This window comes from Callospermophilus lateralis, chromosome 2 (assembly GCF_048772815.1).
Source record: "Callospermophilus lateralis isolate mCalLat2 chromosome 2, mCalLat2.hap1, whole genome shotgun sequence".
Classification (NCBI taxonomy): Eukaryota; Metazoa; Chordata; class Mammalia; order Rodentia; family Sciuridae; genus Callospermophilus; species Callospermophilus lateralis.
Window position 1 is genome coordinate 23,082,331 of NC_135306.1, and position 23,198 is coordinate 23,105,528.

Genomic DNA, 23,198 nt, shown 5'->3' on the forward strand with positions numbered 1-23,198 from the left:
TTTTTTTTTTTTAAATCTATTGTTGGGGCTGGGGAGACTCAGATGTTTTTTTTCTCCTCGCTAATAATGGACTCAACTGCCTTGAAGTCCATGAACTCCAGAGTGGGAAATACCAAGCCGACAAACAAGATTAGGTTAAGTAATGAATCAGCCAGATGATGTGCCTTAAACTTCACTTCTAGAATACTTTAAGGCATGCATTAGCAGCAAAATGTCTCCTTCAACAAAGTTATTTAATTTTACTTTATTTATAACTTTAAAAAGTTTTCTTGGGCTGGGGTTACAGCTCAGGGTTAGCATGTGCTCAGCATGCATAAGGCCTTGGGTTCAATCCCCAGCACCCCCCCCCCAAAAAAAGTAGGATAAAAATGTTTCTTAACTAAAGAGTATTTTATAACTTTAAATTTAAATAATCTAAATATGAAGTCTTTACTGCGGGAAGAGCCACGAAGTCACTGTCTACCCAAGAGACTGGACCCTAGCCTCTCACTCTCTCTAGCCTGAACAGAGTTTGAGAAAGCAAGCTCCCTTCCGGTCAGTCATATGAACTAGATGAACATTAGACTAACAGTTTTTCTTCCTCATTCTGTATCCTCCCAATGATAAGAAAGTCAGGCTGTATTTATTTTGATTATCAGTCATATGATAAAAACAAAGAGCTATCTCTTAACTTAATAATGAGTCTTAAAAACTACCCTTACCATAATTTTAAGGGTAGGTAAAGTAGTAAAGACAGAATAGGAAACGGGAACACTTGGAAAACTGCAGCAAAAACAGATACTAATGTTTTAAGTCATATTAGAATAAGAAGGCTATTAAAAAGAGCCATACAGAATGACATTAAGTAGGCAAAATGTTGCTTCCTCTATATTCTAGTACAGTGCTAACCAGGTGGCAGGCTTTCTGTTAAACTCTTTACCTACATTTTATCACTTATTCCTTTCAAAAACTCTAGGATGTGAGTACTGCATCCCCCTTTTGCAGATGAGGAAACCAAGGCTTACCAAGGTTCTCACAGTAACATACATAGAAGTGACAAAGCCAGGGTATGAGCTTGGTTACCTAACTCTGGAATCCTGAATTTCAATCTATGCTCTGTATAAACCATCTTCTTCCACAAAACTCCAAGCCATTCACTTTACAAATCTGCACCTAGATCCTAGCAAAACTGGTGTGTCACATTCTATAATTTCTGCACCATAATTTACTTTTTCTCATTATTTGAACTTTGTGTTTTTTCCTAGAAATAGTGAACTCCTTCAAAACACAGAGAATTCTTTTGATCCCCTGAGGAGCTCAGGGATGGATACAGCACGCCTCTCAAAATAAGGGCAGGACAAAAGACGGAAGCACGCAATTGACCACCAAGTGGATGAATGGACTTAAAAATGTGGTGTACACACACACACACGCACACGCAAGCACACACACACAAAATGGAATCTTATTCAGCTTTTCTTTCTTTCCTTCTCTCTATTTTTTCCCTCAGTGCTAGAGACAGAACCCATATTGTCCTGTTTTTAGAAGGAAAGAAATTCTGACATAGCTACACCATGGGTAAATCTCCAAGACATCATGTGGAGTGAAAGAAGGCAGTCTCAAAAGGACGAGCACTAGTGATTGAACTTACGTTGGGTTTCTATGGTGGACAAATTCATAGAGACACAGAGTAGATGGGTGGTCACCTGGGGCTGGAGAAGGGGGAAGGGGGAGCTGTTCACAGAGGCTAGAATGCCAAGATCAAGGTATTGGCAGGGCTGGTTCCTTTTGAGGGCTGTGAGGAAAGGATCTGTCTCGGTCCTTCTCTTTGTCTTTCCTCTGTGTAAGGCTGTGTCCAAAAGTCCTCTTGTTAGAACCTAACACCAGTCAATTACCAGGCCCACCCCAAAGATCTCATTGGCCTCACAGTTGACGTCCTCACGTTAGGACTTCAGCATAATAAGACTTGGGCTACTTCATGTATAACTAAAAAGAACAAATTAAAAAATTTTTTAAAAAGACAGTAGAATGAATCGGACATAACTTTCCTGTGTTCATGTGTGAATACACAACCGGTGTAACTCCACATTATGTACAACCACAAGCCTCTGTGAGCCACCCAGGCTGTGGCACTTTGCTCTGACAACCCTAGTCAGCTAACACATCAAGGACTGGACAGCAAACCGGTGATGGATGTCCCCTCTCTCTTATACTGGTTTCTCCCTCTGAGGTTGTCCCAGGGGTTAAAGGTGACCATCCTTACATGGCACACACACAGGGCCTGACTTTCAATAAATATTCATGATCATCAGGAAGCAACCTAAACTCACCTTGAACCAAAGAGTATCTACTCTATGGAAGATTGAACTCACTGAAAAAATAGACTTAATTTGTAACTCTTGTCCAAGTTACACCTATTGAAAGAAGTTTGATCACAATCTGTGGATAAAAATGAACTGGTGTTAAAGCCAAGGCTTCACTAAATTGTACCCCCTATTGTATATTTTTCCTCTCTTCCTACAGACTCTGCTTGGTTTGGATGCACTGTCCCTTCAGCTTCAGGAACTGGTATTTGCAAGAGTCATTGTATAATGATTTTTCCAGGCAGATTTTGAGAAGCAACATTTGGGACAAAGAGGATTTAATGGACCTTACAGAAGTGGCAGAGAGCTTGTCTAGCACCTGCCAGGCCCTGGGTTGGATCCCCAGTTTTAAACAAAATAAATACATAAAGTCAAATTAAGAAACTAAGCCCCAGGGGCAACTGATAGATATTCAGGTGGTTAGAATGAATAACTTAACCATACTGGAGGCAAAAACTCCTGGTCCAATCTGTCCTCCTTCCTCTGAACAGCTGTCTCTGCACCTATTCTCAGCCAGCACAGAACCAGAGTAAGGGTGAAATATAAGCTTGGATTTGACCTATTCATCTCACCTTTCCCAGTGGCAATGTCTTCATCTTTAAAGTTTTGGGTTAAACCTACCCAAATACAGAGTGGTTGTGAGGCTAACATAAGATGTACCTGGCCCACAGCAAGCACTCAAGCATGGATAACAAATAGATAACAAAACAGCATAACAAATAGCATATAACAAATAGCATATAACAAATAGCATATAACAAATAGCATAGCAGGCCATCTCTCAGGTACCCTGACCTTCAGTTTTCTTTCACTCATTCATATACCTTTAAGACTGACATTTTAGCTGGGTATGGGTACACATGCCTGTAATCCCAGCTACACAGGAGGTTAAGGAGGATCCAAAAATTCAAGATCAGCCTGGTCAATTTAGTGACAGCCTGTCTCAAAAATAAAGCTGGGTGCAGTGGCACACACCTGTGATCTCAGCAGCTTGGGAGGCTAAAACAGGAGGATTGTGAGTTCAAAGCCAGCCTCAGCAACAGCAAGGCACTCAGCAAATCAGTGAGACCCTGTCTCAAAATACAAAACAGGGCTGGGGGTGTGGCTTTAGTGCTTGAGTGTCCCTGAGTTCAATCCCCAGAACCAAGTAGTGAACTTGGGAGGCTGAGGCAAGAGGATTGAAAGTCTGAGGCCAGCCTGGGCAACTTAGTGAGACCCTGTCTCAAAACACAGAATAAAAATGACTGGGGATGTGGCTCAGTGGTAGAGCACCTCTGGGTCCAATCCCCATTACCATAAAACAAAATAAACAAGATCCTTATAATAACAACAATCAAAGAAAGCAGAAGCACACAAGAAGAACAAGAATCAACTCTTGTGTTAGAATTCTGGACCTTGAAGAAAAGCAAGTTTAATCAGAGTAAAACAAGAAAGTAGGTGGAGATATTTGTGGTAATTCTCAAGAGGGCTTTTAGAACGGGTGGTTAACAACTGGGATTCTTTATTGGATGTAATTTCATTTTGAAACTTTTTTTTTTTTTTGCATTCAATACACAATAAGCAGCCTGGTTTCACTTTCTGGATTTTCAGCTCACCAAAGGAAGAAGAGGAGGCTAAAGGGCAGGGGAGATGAAGGGAAAAATAGTTCCAGATGTTCAGGACCAGGCTTTAAAGCAAAAGAGAAGAAGGAAGGCAGGAGAGGTATCCGCGGCAGAGGTGCCTCCAGGGTGGTGGAATCAAAGGATCTGAGTAAGAATAGAAGAGCAGGGACGGTGGGGGGCAAAAAGGAAGGTGGCAGGGTGTGTGCCACCTCCCTTGCCCAGCCTGGCACTTTCTATCCTTCCTCCCCAGCCTCCAGGTGGCGCACTGACCGGCACAACCTGCCTGGGAGCTGAAGGTAGGGCTGGGCAAGTCTTAGGAGTAAAACAAAGCAACACAAGGGTGCCAGGCAGGACTGCTTCCGCGGAGGTGGGTGTCCTCTTGTGGCACCCCCATCGTGGGCACTCGGGACTTGCCTAGAGAAATACTTCCACTGCATTGTTGGTACTAAAGCCAGACACTTTCAAAAGTAAGCTAACAGAAATCTTGCATCAACCTAAGTTCTTTTGCTCTCTGAGTCCCAATAACAAAATTCACATTTGCATAGTGCACTGCAATTTGTATCATCTCATTTAAGATTTGCTTACTTCGATTAGCATATATTGGAAGCTACAAAAACATACCTACAGAGTGTGAATTTTAGATACAGACAATTATACCAGGGTTTCTCAACATCAGCATTCTGGAAATTTCAGAGGCTGTTCTGGGCATGTAGGACATTTAGCTGCACCCCTGATCTCTATCCATCCCTTCCCTCACTGAGACAGATCTCTCAGGTCCAGCCTGCGGGTTACAGTCATGAGGCTTGGCTAGTTTTCACAATAGTAACTGCCAAACCTTCCTCCAAAGCCATGGTAGCAGAGTTTCCTGATGCTCCAACATGCACAGGAATCCTTGGGAATTTTGTTCAAATGCAAATTCTGAGTCAGTAGGATAGGATTCTCTAGTTTCAACATATTGCTGGTGACACAAACACTGCAGAATCCTGGAGCAAACTTGGAGTGGCAAGGTCTTACAGCACTGGGTTAGCAAAAGAAGGAAGCAAGGTAGGAAAGCTGGCCTGATATTTAGTAGCAGCAGGACCCTCTGGTTACGTGAAGTCCCTGGTGCTTCAGTATCCCCACTTGAAAAATGATGGTGATTTTGAAGATTATGTAAGATAGTGGAGGGGAAGCAACCAAGTTGGTATCTGGCACTCAAAAAATTGTTATTCCCTTTTCCTTCCCCATAGCTCCTCCCCCAATGAGAAAACTCAGTCCATTTCAATTGATAACTTCTCTTTTTCCTTCCCCTATCTCAACACCCCTGTGTGGGTCCCACCAGAACGTCAGTTATCCTTTGGAGGCTGTGGATTGCTTTGGTAATGAAGCATAGGATGAAAAGAATATTTTAAAACAAAGTACACATTGTGAATGCGTGCAAAAGCAAGGCCTCCTGCTCTCCAGGGCCATCTCTGAGCTCCACTTGACTAGGAACTTTTCTCTAAAGGAAAAATGATCCCAAATGGGAATTATCACAGTGCTTTGGATGTGATCTAAGTTGCCAGTAGGGTCTGTTCATTTTCTTCCTCAAATGAATTCTGCTCACCTGTAATTGTATCAGAGGGGAATTCTTGCTATCCTTTGCAAGGGTAAAAATGTTCTGATGCAAACCAATAATTTGCCAAGCTAAATATAGCTTTGGAATCACACAGCACATGGCACACAGACCCTTGATTTTAATTCACATGCCAAAAAAAAAAAAAAAAAAAACTTTTGAATTCAGGGTTGTTAAATACTAGACTTTTCTAGAATATGAACTAAAATGTATTCCTTTGGAGAAAATCACTCCTCCAAACCCTCACAAAAAAATAGCTAAACAATGGTGTATTGTATTTGTCTCTGTTTGTACACTATACCAAAAAAAAAAAGACTGAGGCACTGCTCCATAAGGTAGGTTTCTGCGTTCTTCCACCAAAGACATGATGTCATGATAACGTGGGCTGACACCATCAGAGGCACTGGGACAGGGGCGGAAAGCTGGCAGCTAACTGCTGCCAGGAAAGTGTGGTTTGGCCTTCCTTGTACTTCACCCAGGTGCCGGGCTTAGCGGGCACTGGCAGAGCTTTGAATTGGAGACGGAGTTGGCAGCTAGCTGCAGGCTGGAGGAAGGGCAGGTAGTGTCCCCCTGTCCCTTGCCTTGGGGTTAGCAAGTTCCACAGGGGTCTCTGCTACAGGAAGCACTAACGCAGTCCTAGTCCCTCAGACTCTCCACAGACCCTCAGGAATGGGCCATGGGCATGGATGGCCTCCTGAGCATCCCCCGCCCTCCCCTTCTCCCTGCAATTTGGTGTGGTATGGGTGGCAGCCACATGCACACAGCAGGACTCTCTGGTTACATGAAGTCCCTCTTTTTCTAACCTACAAAAGACTAAAACCTGGAAATCCTGGCAAATTTCTAAAGCCCACACCCAACCCACTCCAGGTACTATCTTAAGGTCCCTAGTATAGTCTGAATGGTGGAATTAAGAGGTGAGCAACCTGGGAGGTGATTAGGTTTTATAAGTAGAGACCTGGAAACTGGGGTTAATGCCCTCATTAAAAAAAAAAAAAAGGTTGCAGAGATTCTTTATCCCTTCTACTATTGAGGACACAATGAGGTGTCACCTGTAAACCAGAAAGTGGGCCCTCACCAGACAACAAACCTGCCAGTGCCTAGAGCTTACATCTTCCAAGCCTTGGGAACTGTGAGACATAACTTTCTGTGGTTTTTAAGCTATCTAGTCTATGGTATTTTGTCATAGCAGCCCCATGCAGTAAGCCAGTTCCTTGCTAAAATATGTGCAAAGCAATATTTTGTCTTTACATAGTTTGGAGGAAGGCTGATATTTCTGGACCTGCATTACCTATCTTCATACATTCATTCAATTTCTCACCAATTGCAGGTAGCAGATGAGGAATTTAGGGTTTTCACATAGCAGAAAGCTCAGAGGAGTATTCAGAGACCTGTTGTGGTGGATTGCCTGAGTTCCAGATATGAAATCCCTCGAGACCTAAGGCTGGCAATTCCAGATTTATTAGCTTACTTAAGAATTCCCCTGGGGACCTTTGTCCAGGGTGCATTTCCTTACCAGGATAGCACATGTGGGCTGGTGGGGAAGTACTCAGGATCCACTATAGGCTTGTGCCTTGAGGCAGGAAGTTGTCAAGCTTCGTTTGGCATCACCATGACAGGTGGTTTAAAGTCAGAATCCAGGCTCCTCAAAGGTGTGATCCTGACATTTGTGTCAGGGCTCAGGATTCCCTGGGTGATGCTGGGAGTGACAGAACCACACATCCACGTAAACAGTGGAGATTCCCAGGAAACCAAGTGTCTGGCGCAGGGTGTAGACAATGGAGTGCTGGACCTCAGCCGGGCAGTCCCTTTCCACAGATGTTTTGAGGGGGAATTTCCCCCCACCTGACACTAACTGAAAAGAAAACTCTGCACAGAGGCACCACGAACTAGGCTGTGCGCTATGGTTTTCTACTTTTTCAATCACACCACTGCAGATCCCTGGCTACTTTTTCAATTGGATGAAATTCGTTAAATGTACAGGCTTCTCCTAGCCCAGGACCACAGCACTGACCGGATCCTTCCATTTGGTGAAGAGGTTTGGGCCAAGAGTGGAGGATAGTTTTTCTGTGTTATTTTCTAAAGAATGACTTCTAATGCTGAAGAATGAACTCAGTGTTTCTGCTATGTCCAGCCACCTCAGCATGGTGCTACAAAATCATCCATCCTCGGGATGGGGAGATAGCTCAGTTGGTAGGGTGCTTGCCTTGCATATATACAAGGCCCTGGGTTCTAATCCCCAGCACTACAAAAAAAAAAAAAAAAAAAAAAAAAAAAAAAATCATCCATCCCAGAAACAAATTCTAGGCAATCTGTCAGAAATCAAATGATAAGACAAAGTGGACTGGATTGACTAGGTTTCTCAGATTCTTCTGAAAACCTTTTATAACCTTTTATACTTCAGCCTTCAGCCCAGCACAGTGGCACACACCTGTAATTCCAGCTACATCAAAGGCTAAGGCAAGAGGATCATAAGTTCAAGGCCAGCCCAAGTAATTTAGTGAGATCCTGTCTCAAAATAAAATAAAAAGGGCTGGGGATATAGCTCAACGGCAGAGCACCCCTGGGTTCAATCCCCAGTTTTAAAAAAAAAAAAACAAAAAAAACCATTTTAACCTTCATTGCAAATTATTACTTTGTATTTTAATCCACATTCCTGATTTAGAAAACAGTCAATTTGCAAATCCCTGGCTACTAAAACTTGCAGAAAATCCCCACAAGTATGGGAAGAAAAGTACAATGGCATCCATCACACCATGGGTCACTGATGAACTTAAAGCACAGGTTTACAGTCCTAAAAACTGGGGTCCATTTTCCTAATAAGGATGATATCGAACACTGGAAGTTCATATAGGGGGCAAGAAAAGTGGAAGACATTACCACAACTGCTTTAAATGCAACTGCTGCTTTAAGAATAAGGGAAATAAGAGGAAGAATAGAAAACATGGTAGTACACGCCTGTAAATCCCAACAACTCAGGAGGTAGGAGGATCCCAAGTTGAAGGCCAGGCTCAGCAATTTAGCAATTTAGCGAGATCCCTGGGTGTTCAATCCCCAGCACCAGAAATAAAAAACGGAAAAGAGTAAGGGGAAGGGAGGATGTCACCAGATACACTGGGGTCAAAAGGAGAGGACTAGGGTGGGGGGTTTCAGGCCTGGAGAAGCTCCATAGTCAAGGCTGCTGGCTCATTCTGAGGGATGAAAAATGACTTGCTCCTCAATTGCTGGCATTTAAAATGTTAACTTTAAAAACAGCTTGCTTATCATTTGTACCACTCATAAAGATCAAAAAAGAGGTTGGTTAATTTAAAAGCACAAACACATACAATAGTCTTTGGTCTACATCTCATTTAACACGTGTTGGAAAAGAGATGTTTTTGGTATCCCCATCTTTATAGATGAGTAAACTAAGATTCCATTTTTTTAATTTTTTTTTTTTTTTTTTGGTTTGGTTTTTATACTAGGGACTGAACCCAGGGACGCTTAACCACTGAGCCACAACTGCAGTCCTTTTTATGTTTTGAGACAGGGTCTCGATAAATAGCTTAGGGCCTCATTTAGTTGCTGAGGCTGGCTTTGAACTTGTGATCCTGAGGATTACAGGCATGTCACATGTTCCCAACTAAGATTCCAATTTTGTGACATGCTCAAGATCTTAGGGAGAACTTGGTCAGCGGTTAAGATGCTTGGGCAACACCATAGCCATAAATAACTACAGTATCTATATATTTGGCTCTGTTTACCTGATCTGCTCCAATCAAAATCATCCATTACTCCCCTGCCCACACCTAAGATAAAAGGGTTTAAAACACAGTGACATTCCCCACTGTGTTCTACAGCTCCACCTGCTTCCTTGCCGTTCATGACTCACTCTAGTCAGCACAGAAGACAAAACAGACAACAAAACTCAGCCCCTCAAATCCACTTAAGGGAAGCTCCATCCACTTTCTCATCACCATCGGGGTCTTCTGCCTGGACAAGGATACCAGCAGCACCTGCCTGCAGAGTGGCATCTCCTACATGGCCTTCAGTACTATGAGACTGCTGAGTTTGTTTGATGGAAACAAACTCCAGTCACATTCTATTGATGCACCTGGTGGCAAAATCCTGAACTGCCTATGGGAAGACCACAGAATTTAGCCACAGTAAACTCCCCACGGCAGGGAGGCCATGTGGCCATTCACTACACCTCAGAGCAGGTACTCTGTCACTTAGAGCCCTCCATCTCTTAAGTACTTCTAGTCAATCACATACTATGGAAAAATCAGACAAACTCTCTCTCTCTCTTTGAGACAGTTCTTCCTTTTAGGACAGGGATGATTTAAACTTTCCTATAATGCATTCCTAAAAAATGTGTTTGGAGGGTAAATGTCCAAAATCTGAATAGTAACCGCATATGTTCATAGAGAGGATTATCTTATAAAGAAGGGATATATTAAAAAGAGGGGTTACCTTATCTCCCATCACAGTGTATGGAGCTGTGCCTCCCTCTGCCATAAGCCACAGAAAGGATTGCTGGGTGAGGCTGGTGCCACTGAAGGGACCTCAAGCTTAAGTTGTTTTTTTTTCATCTTTTCTTTTTAAAGTTTCACAGGAAATCTACCTCTGGGTATGAATTTGCACATAAAGAAAATGATGCCATTTCTATCAAGACTTGCTAAAATTGTTAAGCCTCCTAAGTATGCTGACCAATTACTTTAAATTTCCAATCGCTAGCCCAGGGTCTCTGATCAATTATCTAAAAAAGTGGAGACTCCTTTTTTTTTTAAGATCAAAGAGTGGCCATTCCAGAAGTTAACTGGAGACAAGAGTATCCATTCTGCCAGGTGCTGGGGCTTCTGCCTATAATCCCAGCTGCTTGGGAGGCTGAGGCAGAAGAATCAAAAGTTAAAGGACAACATGGTCAACTTCATGAGACCCTATCTGGAGATGTACCTCAGTGGTAGAGAGCTCCTGAGTTCAATCCCCATTACCACCACCCCCATACACACACAAATAGAAGTTAAAAAAAAAAAACAAAACTGCACATCAAGTCTACCAGTGTTGAGAAGTATAAATGAAACTAAACACTAAACCTTTGGTTCAGAAATAAATTTTCAGCATGCTCACTATTAAAAAATCCCTCAACACACCTCCACCAAAATTCAATTTCACCTTTATTAGAAACATTTCTCATTACCCTAATAAGCAGAGAACAGTAATAACAACTGTGATAGAAATCTGGGACATGGGGATTTTAAGAGCCCACCAATCTGTAAGAACAATATCTAGACAATAATTAAAATAATAACTACCAAATCCAAAGTGTTAGCATTTTTTAAAAATGACATTTAATGGTTAATCCCATAATAAACATGGAAAGTTTTAGAAATAAAATGACCAGAGGGTCATGTTTCCCCTCCCTTGACAATGAAGACAACCTGCTTCACCTTATTTGCCAGAGATCCTGAGGCTACTGAGTCAGAACAAGCCACTTATGAAAGTGAAATAAATTCTGACCACACTACTTGGAACTCTGCAGGCAGGAAGCTGTGCCAACTGTCATGCCAGAACTATGAGATAATGGGGATTTCAAAATGTTTGTCCCATCTTGATGCCCAGCCATCCCTCTCATGATAGCACCTCAGCATCCCAGAAGGAAACTGGAATGAACCCTACCGCACCGTCTGTTAGTTGAGGAATCAGGACACCTAGGCAGAATTGGTTTCATTTTTTTTTCCTGGCTCAGGATTAATTTTGTTGGTCGGTCCAAAGTAATTTCAGGGCCCATGTGACTTTTAGTGTGCCCTCACCCAAAGTAGAAGATGCTCTTCAAGAGCCAAGGGTCAAACTGGGGAGGAGACAGCTAGCAGCAGACTGCTGTTTAGCACATACAAGTCTTCGTGTCTAAAAAAATAAAATAAGAGTAAAACTTCCCAGATACAGATCATTTTGGGACATGTTACTATAAAATTTTATCGATAAAATGTAACATGTCCAAAAATGATCTGGATCTGGGAGAAAGAGGGAATGTCTAATTAAATTGGGAACACTTCCAGGAAGGAAAGTGTGATGCTTAAGTGAACTCTAATCAGAACAAAGACAAGGAAACAGATCCCCTGGAATCACAATGGCAGGTGGGCTTGTCCTTCTTCCGCCTGCCAGGCTGACGGTGAACGAGTGGCGGGACAGGGAGGCTCTTCCTGGGAGAAGTAAACTTCCACACACATTCAAAGGTGTAAGAACGTTACAGGCGCCAGCGGAGGAAAGTCCCTTCAGGCGTCTTGCCCAGCAGTACCCACAGCACTTAATGCTACACGGAAGGGTACAAGTCTGTCGGAGCCAAACCGCTACTGCCCCACACGGGAAGCTGGCTGTACCGGGTCTGGAGAGACAACGCGCTGCTCCTCTAAACGAGTCACCCCTTTTCAGACGCCCCCTTTATGTGGGTTGGGAGGGATCCCCGGGGAGGGCGGGCTCGCCGCCTCACTGCCAGGTGCACGCAGCTCAGCCTCCAGCCCCATCCGGCCACCTGCGCCACCGCTCATCGGCGCTGACGCCCGGCTCCCACAGGCTGCGTGGGGGTCCCCTCTGGTCCTCGGGTTCTCTAGAATTCATCGGGACCGCCAGGGTTTCTCCTCGCTCATCCCTGCGGGCGCGTCGCCTCCACAGACCTTACAGGCACCACCTGCCCAGGGCTCTCCCCGCCCCTCCACGATCGCCGCCTTCCATTCCTCCAAGTGTCCCCACGAAAGACCAACCAGATGTGTGGGCTGGCTTCATCCCGGATAAAACATCAGATTCTAACTGCTTCGGGTCCAGCCTCGGGTCCGACCTCCTGGCTCAGCTACGACCTGGAGCACCCTCTCGCTTTCCGGCAGGGGGGCCGCTGCCTCCCCCTGCAGCGAATCCGGAGTTCAGTACGAAAAGGCTCCAGCTGGCTGGGGACCAGGCCAGCTCAGGCCTCAGTCTCCCCACAAAGCTCCAGCCTTTCCGAAAATGCCCACCGAGCGCCCAAACCACAAGGCAGGACCAGCACCTTCCTCGCGGGCTGGAACCAGAGGTTCCATCTGCAACCTGCCGGGTCTGGAGAGATAACCACAGCCACGTTTGATTTCACTGCTTTTCCTGTTCATCGCGTTTGTGGGGAAAGGATGGGGGGGGGTCCTCTATTTTTTTTTTATTTGTTTGTTTGTTGTTTATTAGTACCAAGGACTGAACCCAGAGGCGCTTTACCACTGAGCTACATGCCCAGTCCTTTTTATTTTTTATTGTGAGACAGTCCCGCTGAGCTGCTGAGGGTCTCGCTAAATTGCTGAGACTGGCCTCCAACCTCTGCGATCCTCCTGCCTCTGCCTCCGGAGTCGCTAGGGCTACAGGCGTGTGCCACCGCGGCCGGCCTACGTTTATTTTTCAGTATGTTTAAGGCAGCCAAAAGCCTGCCCTCCCCAAACTTAGGAACTCAAAAGCACATGGTCAAAATCCTTCCAGCCTGACCTGTTGGCCGCACACGATCCGCTACGCAAGGATCATTTTAAAGTCCGCGGTGCTTCCAAAGACTCCCAGATCTTTAACCTTTCGCCAGTTACTCTTTCTCCATGCCCAAGGAACTGAAACTGCTGCGCCCCAGTTTGGACACTCACCTCTGGGCGCCGGCTCCCGCGGGCGCAGTCCTCCAGCTCGGCTCCAGAGCCGCGCGGCGGCGGCCTCCTACTTGGGGCGTTCCCGAGAATCCGAGGAAAGGCGCGCGGCAGCCCGAGGCTGGGGCCAGCGCTTCTGCCGCCTGGCGCAGCGGCCGGGCGCTCAGGAAACCACCGATCCCCGCCCGCCCTCGCCGGCCCCGCCCCTTCCCCGCCCCTTGCCGGCGCTCAGCTAAGGCGGTCTGCAATTCTCCACCCTTATCCCCTACACTGCCACCCACCTTTGCTCTGCGGCCTGGACCGTCTGTGCACAAACCCCGAGAAACGAATGAGCGGAGAGAATGGAGGGATGGAGAGGTGGCGGGATGGATGGGGCGCGGGAAGCGGGGTGTTTCCTAACTGAGGAGGGCTCTGCGTCTGAGCAGGTGGACTTGTGTCAGCGCACCGGTGGGAGCGGCGGTCACCAGCCAGTGGGTGTGTGTGCGGGATGCACACGTGCGATCGAGCGCACGTGAGAGTGTGTGTTGCCTGTGCGCTTTCCTACCCGAGCGGGCAGAGAGCCCCTCGTCCCTTACTCAACACTGTTCTGGCCCTGGTGTAAGCGGGATCTCCGGAACTGGTTCGGGAGTGCGTCTTGGTGAGGGTAATGTGGTCCCGGGGTATTTAGGGGTTCCCTTTGTTGCCGTCCTGAGGCTGAGATGTGGACAGATGCTCAAAGATCACTGGCTTGCCAGAGCTTGCTGCTGCCCTCCGAGTGCCGCAGCCGGTGGCTTTACGGTGTCAAAGCGCGCGCGTTAACAAGGCCAGCGGCGGGGAAGGAGGCAGCTGATACTCAGCGTGGGGCTCGATTAGGCAGGTGGCCAGCCATCCCTCCCTCTGGAGCGGTCTGAAATTTCAGTCTGTCATCCCCTCCCCCACCATGAATATTTAAGTAATGTTAATGACCCTTCGAAAATGGACCATCTAGAAATCCCAAGAGAGAACACAAGTGTTCACACAAACGCCCTACACAGAAAACAGCTTTAAAAAAAACAGAAAAAGAAAAAAGCTATTGTGTGCCCCACTTTACCACACGTTCTATGCTGAAAAAATTCACCTGAAGTCCGCTTTCTTTAGGCAGGCTTTCTTGGTGATTCTCCAGCATTGCAAGTCAGAGCCCCTCCCCCACCCCTTGAGTTTTCAGCCTCAAGTGGCCTTCAGTTTTCTCAATCCCTAGAGGAGGTCTTGGACTCAATTTTGCATGTCAAACACAGCAGGAAGGTAACTGTGGTCCACTTTTTGCTTTGAATATAACCCTTACTGCTCTGCCCCTTTTGGGGGGGCGGGGGGAATGCTGGGGATTGAACCCAGGACTTTGTGCATGCGAGGCCAGCACTCTACAACTGTGCTATATCCTTAGCCCCCTGCAACTTATTTTTAATAATGGACATTTTTCTTTCTCTTCCTCTCTCCCTGCTCCTCCCTAATCTCCCCCACTCCCTAATCTCAGGGGAAATGGGATTACCATTCCTCCCCATCCTTGGCAAAATTAATCTGTCCTTTGAGGGGCTGGGCTCAGTGGTAGAGTGCTTGCCTAGCATGTGTGAGGCACTGGGTTCAACCCTCATCACCACATAAAAATAAATAAATAAAACAGAGGTATTTTGTCCATCTACAACTGAAAAAAAAAATGCCAAAAAAAAATAATAAAAATCTGTCCTTGAGTACACACCCACCATAGGAACAAAGTAATCCAGACTTTGGGGACTGTACCAGAAAATCTCAGAAATCCATGGAATTTAGCCTTTGAATCACCTTGTGTTTCTCCTTTGCTAGCAAAGCAATAAACCTTTTTCCTTTTTCTCAAAACCGTGTCCTTGTTATTGGATTGGCATCAGGGCAAGGACTGAGCTTTGAGCATAGGAAGACAGTGCCAAGGCCTGACTCTACTTTCCTCAACCACAAAGGTCCCTGAGTTCTAGTACAAAGAAATAATTCCACTGGAAACTACCCAAAAGCCCACATCCACCAAGGATGCAATAAACTTTGAGGTTTATTTGCACCTTTACCCAGGGATAGAGGATAAAGCCTACAAGGGAGACTTTAACTGTCCTCAGTTTCCTGAAGGTCAACAGACTCCTTTTTCTTGGCATTTAGAAATTATTTCATATCCTTTTTGCTTATTTGTCTTTACATTGCTGAATTTCAATAGCATTTTCTGGCCAGTGGCTATAGATTCCAGAGCTTCAGCCTTCAATGGATTTCCTTCCTTTCTTCCTTCCATCCCTCTTCCTCCCTCCTTCCCTTTCTTCTTTCCTTCCTCTTTTTTCTTTCCTCCTTTCCTTCCTTTCTTCCTCTTTCTTTCTATCCACATGTCCCTGATTAAATGAGTTAAATATTTGGGTGCCCTACATCTGATGGATTTTTCTTTTTTCTTTTTACAGTGCTAGGGATCAAACCCGGGCCTCATGCACACTAGGCAAGCACTTTACCACTAAATCATAGCTCCAACCCTTTACTAACCTGTTTTTAACATTTTAATATCATGTGAAAACTCACTGAAATGAGCATGTAAAGTATCACAGTTATTTATTCATATGGACCACAGACTCTCCAAGGAAGAATTCTAAAATTACAGCAGAGGTGATACTTTATAAGCAGTGCCATGACAGGTACTTCATCATTCTCTCATATGTTCATAAGTTAGAGTAGGTGTAAAAATTTACAAATAAAATTTGTTTCATTATTAAAAGAGTAAAGCACATTATACCAACCTTACTATGAATTACTTCTTTTCTAAAGCAGTGTCAATGTTTTGTTTAAATTAATTTTAGGGGCCTGGGGATGTGGCTCAAGCGTAGCGCACTTGCCTGGCATGCGTCAGCCCAGGTTCCATCCTCAGCACCACATACAAACAAACATGCTGTGTTTGCCAAAAACTAAAAAAATAAATATTAAAAAATTAATTAATTAATTAATTAATTAATTTTAGGTTTGGAAATAAAGCCCAGGGTACAGTGCTTGCCTAGCATGCAAGAGGCCCTGAGTTCCATCTCCAGGGCCACCAAAAAAATACTAGCTGGGTGTGGAGGCTCACCCCTGTAATCCAGCTACTCAGGAAGCTGAGGTAGGATGATTGCAAGCTTGAGGTCAGGTTGGGAAAAGTGTTAAGACCCTGTCTCAAATTAAAATAAAAAGGGCTGGGAAAAAGCACTCAATGGTCGGTGCTTTTCTAGAATGCTCAAAGCCCTGGCTCAATCCCCAGCACTGCAAAACAGAACAAAAAGATGCAGATTCCTGGGCTCCAACTTTAACTATATCAGAATCTGGGGAAAAAAGCTAATAAAACTGTATTTAACAGCTCCCATGTGATTTTCTTTCTTTCTTTCTTTTTTTTTTTAAATCTTTTTCAGTATTGGAGATTGAACATAGGGCCATGTGCATACACCAGAGCTCTATTCTTGAGTTATACCCTCAGCCTTTTTTATATTACCTTGAGACAGTTTTCGCTTAGCTGCCCAGGCTGGTCTGAAGCTTGCTATCTTTCCATCTGCTCCTCCCCAGGAATTAAGATTATAGGTGTACAGAAACGTGCCCACTTCCATGTGATTCTTAAGAATGTAAGAATCTGAAGAAGAGTGGAGATTCGAAAGCCTGGCTTCATCACTCAGGGCTAGCTTTAAGGCTGGGTTCATCACATCAGTTTTCTTAACATAGTTATTAAAATTGAGAATATTTTATGAAGCAAGCACATTTATTTTCCTAATTTTTTTTTTTTTTTTTTTGTACCAGGTACCAGGAATTAAACCCAGGGGTGCTTAACCACTGAGCCACATCTCCAGCCTATTTAATTATTTATTTATTTATGTACCAGGAATTGAACTCAGGGCACTCAGCCACTGTGCCACATCCGCAGCCCTGTTTTGTATTTTATTTAGGGACAGGGACTCACTGAGTTGCTTAGCACCTTGCTGTTACTGAGGCTGGCTTTGAACATGCCATCCTTCTACCTCACCCTCCCAAACTGCTGGGATTACAGGCATGCACCACTAACCACGTTTGGTTTCCTTTTTATTTTTTATTTAAAGACAGGATCTTGATAAGTTGCTGAGGGCCTTGCTAAATTGCTGAGGCTGTCTTTGAACTCTTGATCCTCCTGCCTCAGGCTCCAGAGTCTCTGGGATTACAGGCATGTGCCACCACGCCTGAATTCTCCTAGATACTCTTTAGGACACATTTGAAGCAAATAAATGACTAGTAACTCCATGAAATAACTGTAGCTGAGAGGTGTAAATGTTGCATGCTCTCAAAGGATGTAGGCATCCTCTAAGACACAAAACCTATGGGCATTTTCTTAGGGGGTGAGAAGATTAGGATTTGTTTTACTGTGGCCTAAGTGTACATTTACTGTTCCTGTGGCCTCTCTTATGCTGCTGACCCACTTTAAACTGTGCCCTGAGCAAGAGCAGCCTCCAGGGAACTCAAAAAATAGGATGTATCTACCAAAGACACATAAAAAGTCCAGGTGTCTGGGAAAAGAGTCAGCCTATAGACAGGTCAACAGAACCTCTTCTCAGCCTCTCCTCAAAATGAACTAAATGAGGGCTGAGGTTATGGCTCAGCAGTATAGCACTTACCTAGCATGCATGAGGCGCTGGGTTAGATCCTCAGCACCACATAAAAATAAGTAAATAAAATAAAGGTATTGTGTTCAACTAAAGAAAAAAAAAACTGAGCCAAATGAACTAAATCCAACAAATAATGGCCTATAAGTAGACAGATGTCCGAAAGCTTACAGAAGATTAGAAACTAGAAAAAAGACTGGAGTGGTTCAGGGAGCTGATCTGAAATTCAGAAGGAGGAACCAGGTCTAGTTTATCATGAAAGAGAATTTACCATCTCTCTTTCTAGCAAGGAAAAAGATCAAGAAGCATCATCTGGGAATGATTCCCAAGGGCTAAATGGATTCCATGAAAAGAAAAGTTTGCTACAGGGGAAAAAAAAAGAGTAAGAAAAAGGGAAATGAACATAAAAACAATAGACAGGCTCACTGTCCTCAAACTAACAGCTATAGGTCAGTGGCACTTTACATCAAAAAGAAGTATCCAGGCTGGGGATATAGTTCAGTTGGTAGAGTGCTTGCCTCGCATGGACAAGGCCCTGGGTTCAATCCCCAGCACCACACATACACACAAAAAAAGAAAGTAGATATGACTTCATGACCTGCGTGATTCTACATCATGGACAACCAGAAGAATGAGAAATTCCACTTCATATATGTATGACGTGTCAAAGTGTGTTCTACTATCATTATAATGAATTAGAACAACAACAACAAAAAGGTAGCAGGAGAGGTCATTGGAAACTAGGAAAAACCTCATGCCCTAGGCATCCCCATGGGACAAGACACACCCCTGAAAGTTTAAAAGAATAAACAAATTAGAGGAGATATTTGCATCATGTACAACATAGGTATTATCTCTAATGTGTGGACGGTTCTTACAAATCAAATAAGAAAATTGAAAAATATTACCAGGTCCTTAGTAGAAAAATCGACAGGTAGTTTATGGTTAAATATGTGCAACTGGCTATTGAACTGGTAAAGAAATACTCAAAACTGTTTCAGTTAGTTTTTTCACCACTGTGACCAAAAGACCTGATAAGAACAATTTTATAAAAGCAAAGTTTATTTGGCATTCACAGTTTCAGAGGTCTCAGTCCACAGACGGCCAGCTCCATTGCTCTGGTCCCAAGATGAGGCAAAACATCCTGGTAGAAAAGTGGTGCAGGAAAGCAGCATCAGAAAGTAGAGAGACAGCTCTGATCAGTAAGAACAAAATATAAGCCCCAATGACCCACCTCCTCCAGCCATACCCCTATCTGCCTGCAGTTACCACCCAGTTAATCCACTGAAGTGGATTAATGCACTGATTAATCCAATCATTTCTGAAAGTTCTCGTATTGTCTCACACATAAGCTTTTGAAGAACACCTCAATATCATATCGGGCTGAGGATATAGCTCAGTTGGTAGAGTGCTTGTCTTGCATGAACAAGGCCCTGTTCAATCCCCACCACCACACACACACACACACACACACACACACACACACACATACACACAAATAACACTTCATATCTGACCCATAACACTCTTCATAATTAAAGAAGCTCAAGTGAAAATGAGATAAGGCCAGGTGAGGTGCGGTGGCACACGCCTGTAATCTCAGTGGCTCGGAAGGCTAAAACAAGAGGATCTCAAGTTCAAAGCCAGCTTCACCAAAAGCGAGGCCCTAAGCAACTTAGTGAGACCCTGTCTCTAAGTAAAATACAAAATAGGGCTGGAGATGTGGCTTAGTGGTCAAGTGCCCCTGAGTTCAATCCCTAGTTATCCACCTCCCCCGCAAAATAAAAAACAAAGCTGAGATAATATTTTTTATATAGTCAGGTAAGTACATAAAATATAAATAATAACTGTTGAGGGAACAATTAAAATCATTATTATGATAATAAGTTGGTAAATCCTGAAAACAATTTGGTACTATCTCTTGAGATTAAAAAAAAAAAAAATGGTCTTAAATGCCAACATGGGCTGGAGATGTAGCTCAGTGGTAGACCTAAGCTAGCATGTTTGCCGTCTCATCCAGGGATGCCTCTACCCCTGTGCTACCAAGAAGCAAGAAAGCCCTCACCAGATATTGGAACTGTATGCTTGGACTTTCCAGTCTCCAGAACCATAAGCTAAATAAAGTTCTTTATAAATAGCCCAATCTATGCAGTTACAGCATGATATTCAACAACAGAAAATGGACTATGACACCCGACTCAAGTTCAAAATATATAAAAATAGTGAGGTATATATAGGATGACCTCCAACACCATGTTGGAAGGAGTCCAAGCAATTTTAACAAATGTAACAGAAGAGAATTAGCCATGTATGCTGGAACCCCTGAGACAGCTTGTCAATGAGTCCTAGAACTCTGATCACTTGCTCATCCTCTACTCAAATAGGGATTTTACTACTCTTCTGGATATTTTGTATACTTTTGGATTCCCCAATTGACACATTTCTCCAGTGATCTTGGATATATTCATATTCTCTCTCTCTCTCTCTCTCTCTCTCTCTCTCTCTCTCTCTCTCTCTCTCTCATCAAGGACTGAAACAGGAATACTTAATTACTGAGCCACATCCCCCAGCCCTTTTTTTTTATTTAGAGACAGGGTCTCTCTGAGTTGCTTAGGGCCTCACTAATCACTAATCTGCTGAGGCTGGCTTTGAATTCACCGTCCTCCTGCCTCAGCCTCCAGAGAAGCTGGGAATACAGGCCTGCCCCATGGCTCCTGGCTGATTTTTGTTTGTTTGTTTGATAGGGAGGTACTGGGGATTGAACTCAGGAGCACTCCACCACCGAGCTACATCCCCAGCCCTATTTTGTATTTTATTTAGAAACCGGGTTTCGCTAAGATGCTTTGCACATCACCTTTGCTGAGGCTGGCTTTGAACTCATGACCTCCTGTTCAGCCTCCCAAACTGCTGGGATTGCAATCATGTGACACCACAGGTGGCAGTCCTTACACTCGTACTGATTTACAATTGTGGTTTATCTGATTAAAAACACTCTTCTGAAAGTTCTCTCCTCTCTGTGGCTAGGACTGGTGCTGAGTGGGGGTCAACTCTGGAGATGCTATAAGTTAGTGGATCACCTGCTGGCTTTCATCAGAAGTAGCTGAAAAACTCTCTCTGTGTGTGTGTGTGTGTGTGTGTGTGAGTGTGTGTGTGGTGTGTGCCTTTCCTGGGTGATCTGAGTTCCAGGACTCCATATTTGCTTAAGTTTTCCGTGTGAGTCTCTTTCTGGCCTGACACCCCAGGGGACAGTGTCCTGTGGAATACTTGGCCCACAAGCTGTGTTCCTCCCTTCTTGGCCCAGCCTGTGCTGCCGGTTTTTCCTTCACTTCCCCTCCAGGGTCGCTGGCTGCTTCTTTCCTGCCTGTTCCATGTTTATTTCCTTATCCTGCTTCCTCACACTTGGCCTTTCCTCTGCCAAACCTCTCAGATACGGAAGTGGCCTGTGTACACTCACCCCAGCTGCTCCAGCCTGTTAAGCCCTTTAAAAACACTCCCATAGAATTCTCGCAACCCAAGCAAGGCATGCACATCTAACTGATCCCTGTGTCCCACACTGTAGCTGGACTGTGCCTTCTCTATTCACTACTTGACATCAATTTCCAGATTGCCCAGTGAAATACACATTTCAATGGTTCTGAAACAGGTGAGGCACTGTGGTACATGCCTGTAACCCCAGTTACTCAGGAGGCTGAGGCAGGAGGACTGCCAAATTCGAGCCAGCCTCAGTAATTTAACAAGACCCTATCTCTAAATAAAATAAAAATGGCTGGGGGATGTAGCTCAGTTGTAAAACCCTCCAGGGTCCAATTCCCAGGAACTTCTCCCCACCAAAGAGAAGAATGTATTCAAGTATTACTTTGGTAATTAACAACAACAAAGTCCTGTGAAGTCCTATGAGGTCTAGGTTTCTTGGCTGAGAATTTTATCTCATTTTACAATTGAAGCATTTAAAAAATCTAGCAAACACCCCTTGATGGAGAGACAGCATAACACAAGGTATTCATCAAGCATGGCATTGAAAACACGAGATATGTCTAATACATTTGGAATGTATACAACCAGGATGCTGGAAAAGTGCCACAACATGAAATTTCAGAGGAGAGTTTTCATCCAGCCAGTTGACCAAGCAAATTCACCTCTCATTGGTGACCTGGGAATGCAAATCTGCCCTTCATTTCCAGTGGTGCGTAAAGTCCTCTTCCATTTTAAGTAAAATGAGGATTTTTTTTTTTTTTAATCTGTGCTAGGAATGAAACCCAGGGCACTGTGAATGCTAGGCAAGTGCTCTGCCACTGAGTCACACCCCAGCTCCTAGGACGAAGAATTTTTGTCTTTGTTTTTGCAATGCTGGGGATTGAACACAGGGCCTCAGGCATGCTCAGCACATGCTCTACCACTGAGCTACACCAGTCTTGAGAATTATTTTTTATTATTATTATTTTATAATGAGACTATCCAAGCCAGTCACATGGCACATGCCTGTAATCCCAGCAACTTGGGAGGCTGAGGCAGGAAGATTGAGAGTTCAAATGCAGCCATAGCAATTTAGTGAGTCCTTGAGCAACTCAGCAAGATCTTGTCTCTAATAAAATATTTAAAAAGAGCTGGAGATATGGCTTGGTGATTAAGTACCCCTGGGTTTAATCCCTGTTACCAAAAAAAAAAAAAAAAAATATATATATATATATATATATATATATATATATATATATATATATATATATACACACACTATTTTATTTTTTGTTGTTGTTGTTGGGTGGCGGGTACCAGGGATTGAACCCAGGGGCACTCGGCCACTGGGCCACATCCCTGGCCCCATTTTGAATTTTATTTAGAGACAGGGTCTCACTGAGTCTTAGTGTCTACATGTTGCTGAGGCTGGCTTTGAACTGGAAATCCTCCTGTCTCAGCCTCCAGAGCCGCTAGGATTATAGGTGTGCACCACCATGCCCAACTGACTCTATAATTTTCTTAGTTCTTTCTAGTTGTTTCTCTTCCACTAAACTTTTACCATATAGGCCATGAATTTATGGAAAGAATCCTACAAATTTTCAGCCTTATCAGAGGGAAAAGATAAACATTCTAAGTTTTAATAATCTTTATTATCATAATGCTATCTTTCAGTAGCCTTTAACTTACTCATCAAATGTTTTAATATTGACAACTGTCCAATGAGAAAATATCCTTTCCTTCTACTTTATTGAGTATATCAAATGGCTTAGCCTAGCTTGAATGTAAGTCCACCAAAGATGAAGGGCCTTTGATTTTATTTGTTTGTTTGTTTGTTTTTAGACAGGGTCTCACTATGTTGCTCGGGCTGGTCTCAGACTCCTGGGTTCAAACAATCTTCCTGCCTTAGCTTCCTGAGAAGCTGGGACTACAAGAGTGCCCCAGCGTGCCCAGCTTTTTTTTTTTTTTTTTTTTTTAAGAGAGAGAGA

General features: G+C 44.0%; 1 protein-coding gene across 4 annotated transcripts in view; it reads right to left on the bottom strand.

The window, feature by feature from the left end:
- Positions 1–23,198, bottom strand: part of Palm2akap2 (PALM2 and AKAP2 fusion) — a 457,063-nt gene that overhangs the window by 91,540 nt on the left and 342,325 nt on the right. Inside the window, exon 1 of one of the 4 annotated variants that reach the window (XM_076845696.2) lies at positions 13,157–13,290. The exons of the other annotated variants lie outside the window; for them this stretch is intronic. The gene's annotated coding sequence lies outside the window, so the exon portion shown is untranslated. Of the gene's footprint in view, positions 1–13,156; positions 13,291–23,198 lie in introns of those variants that run through there. 4 annotated transcript variants of the gene reach the window in all.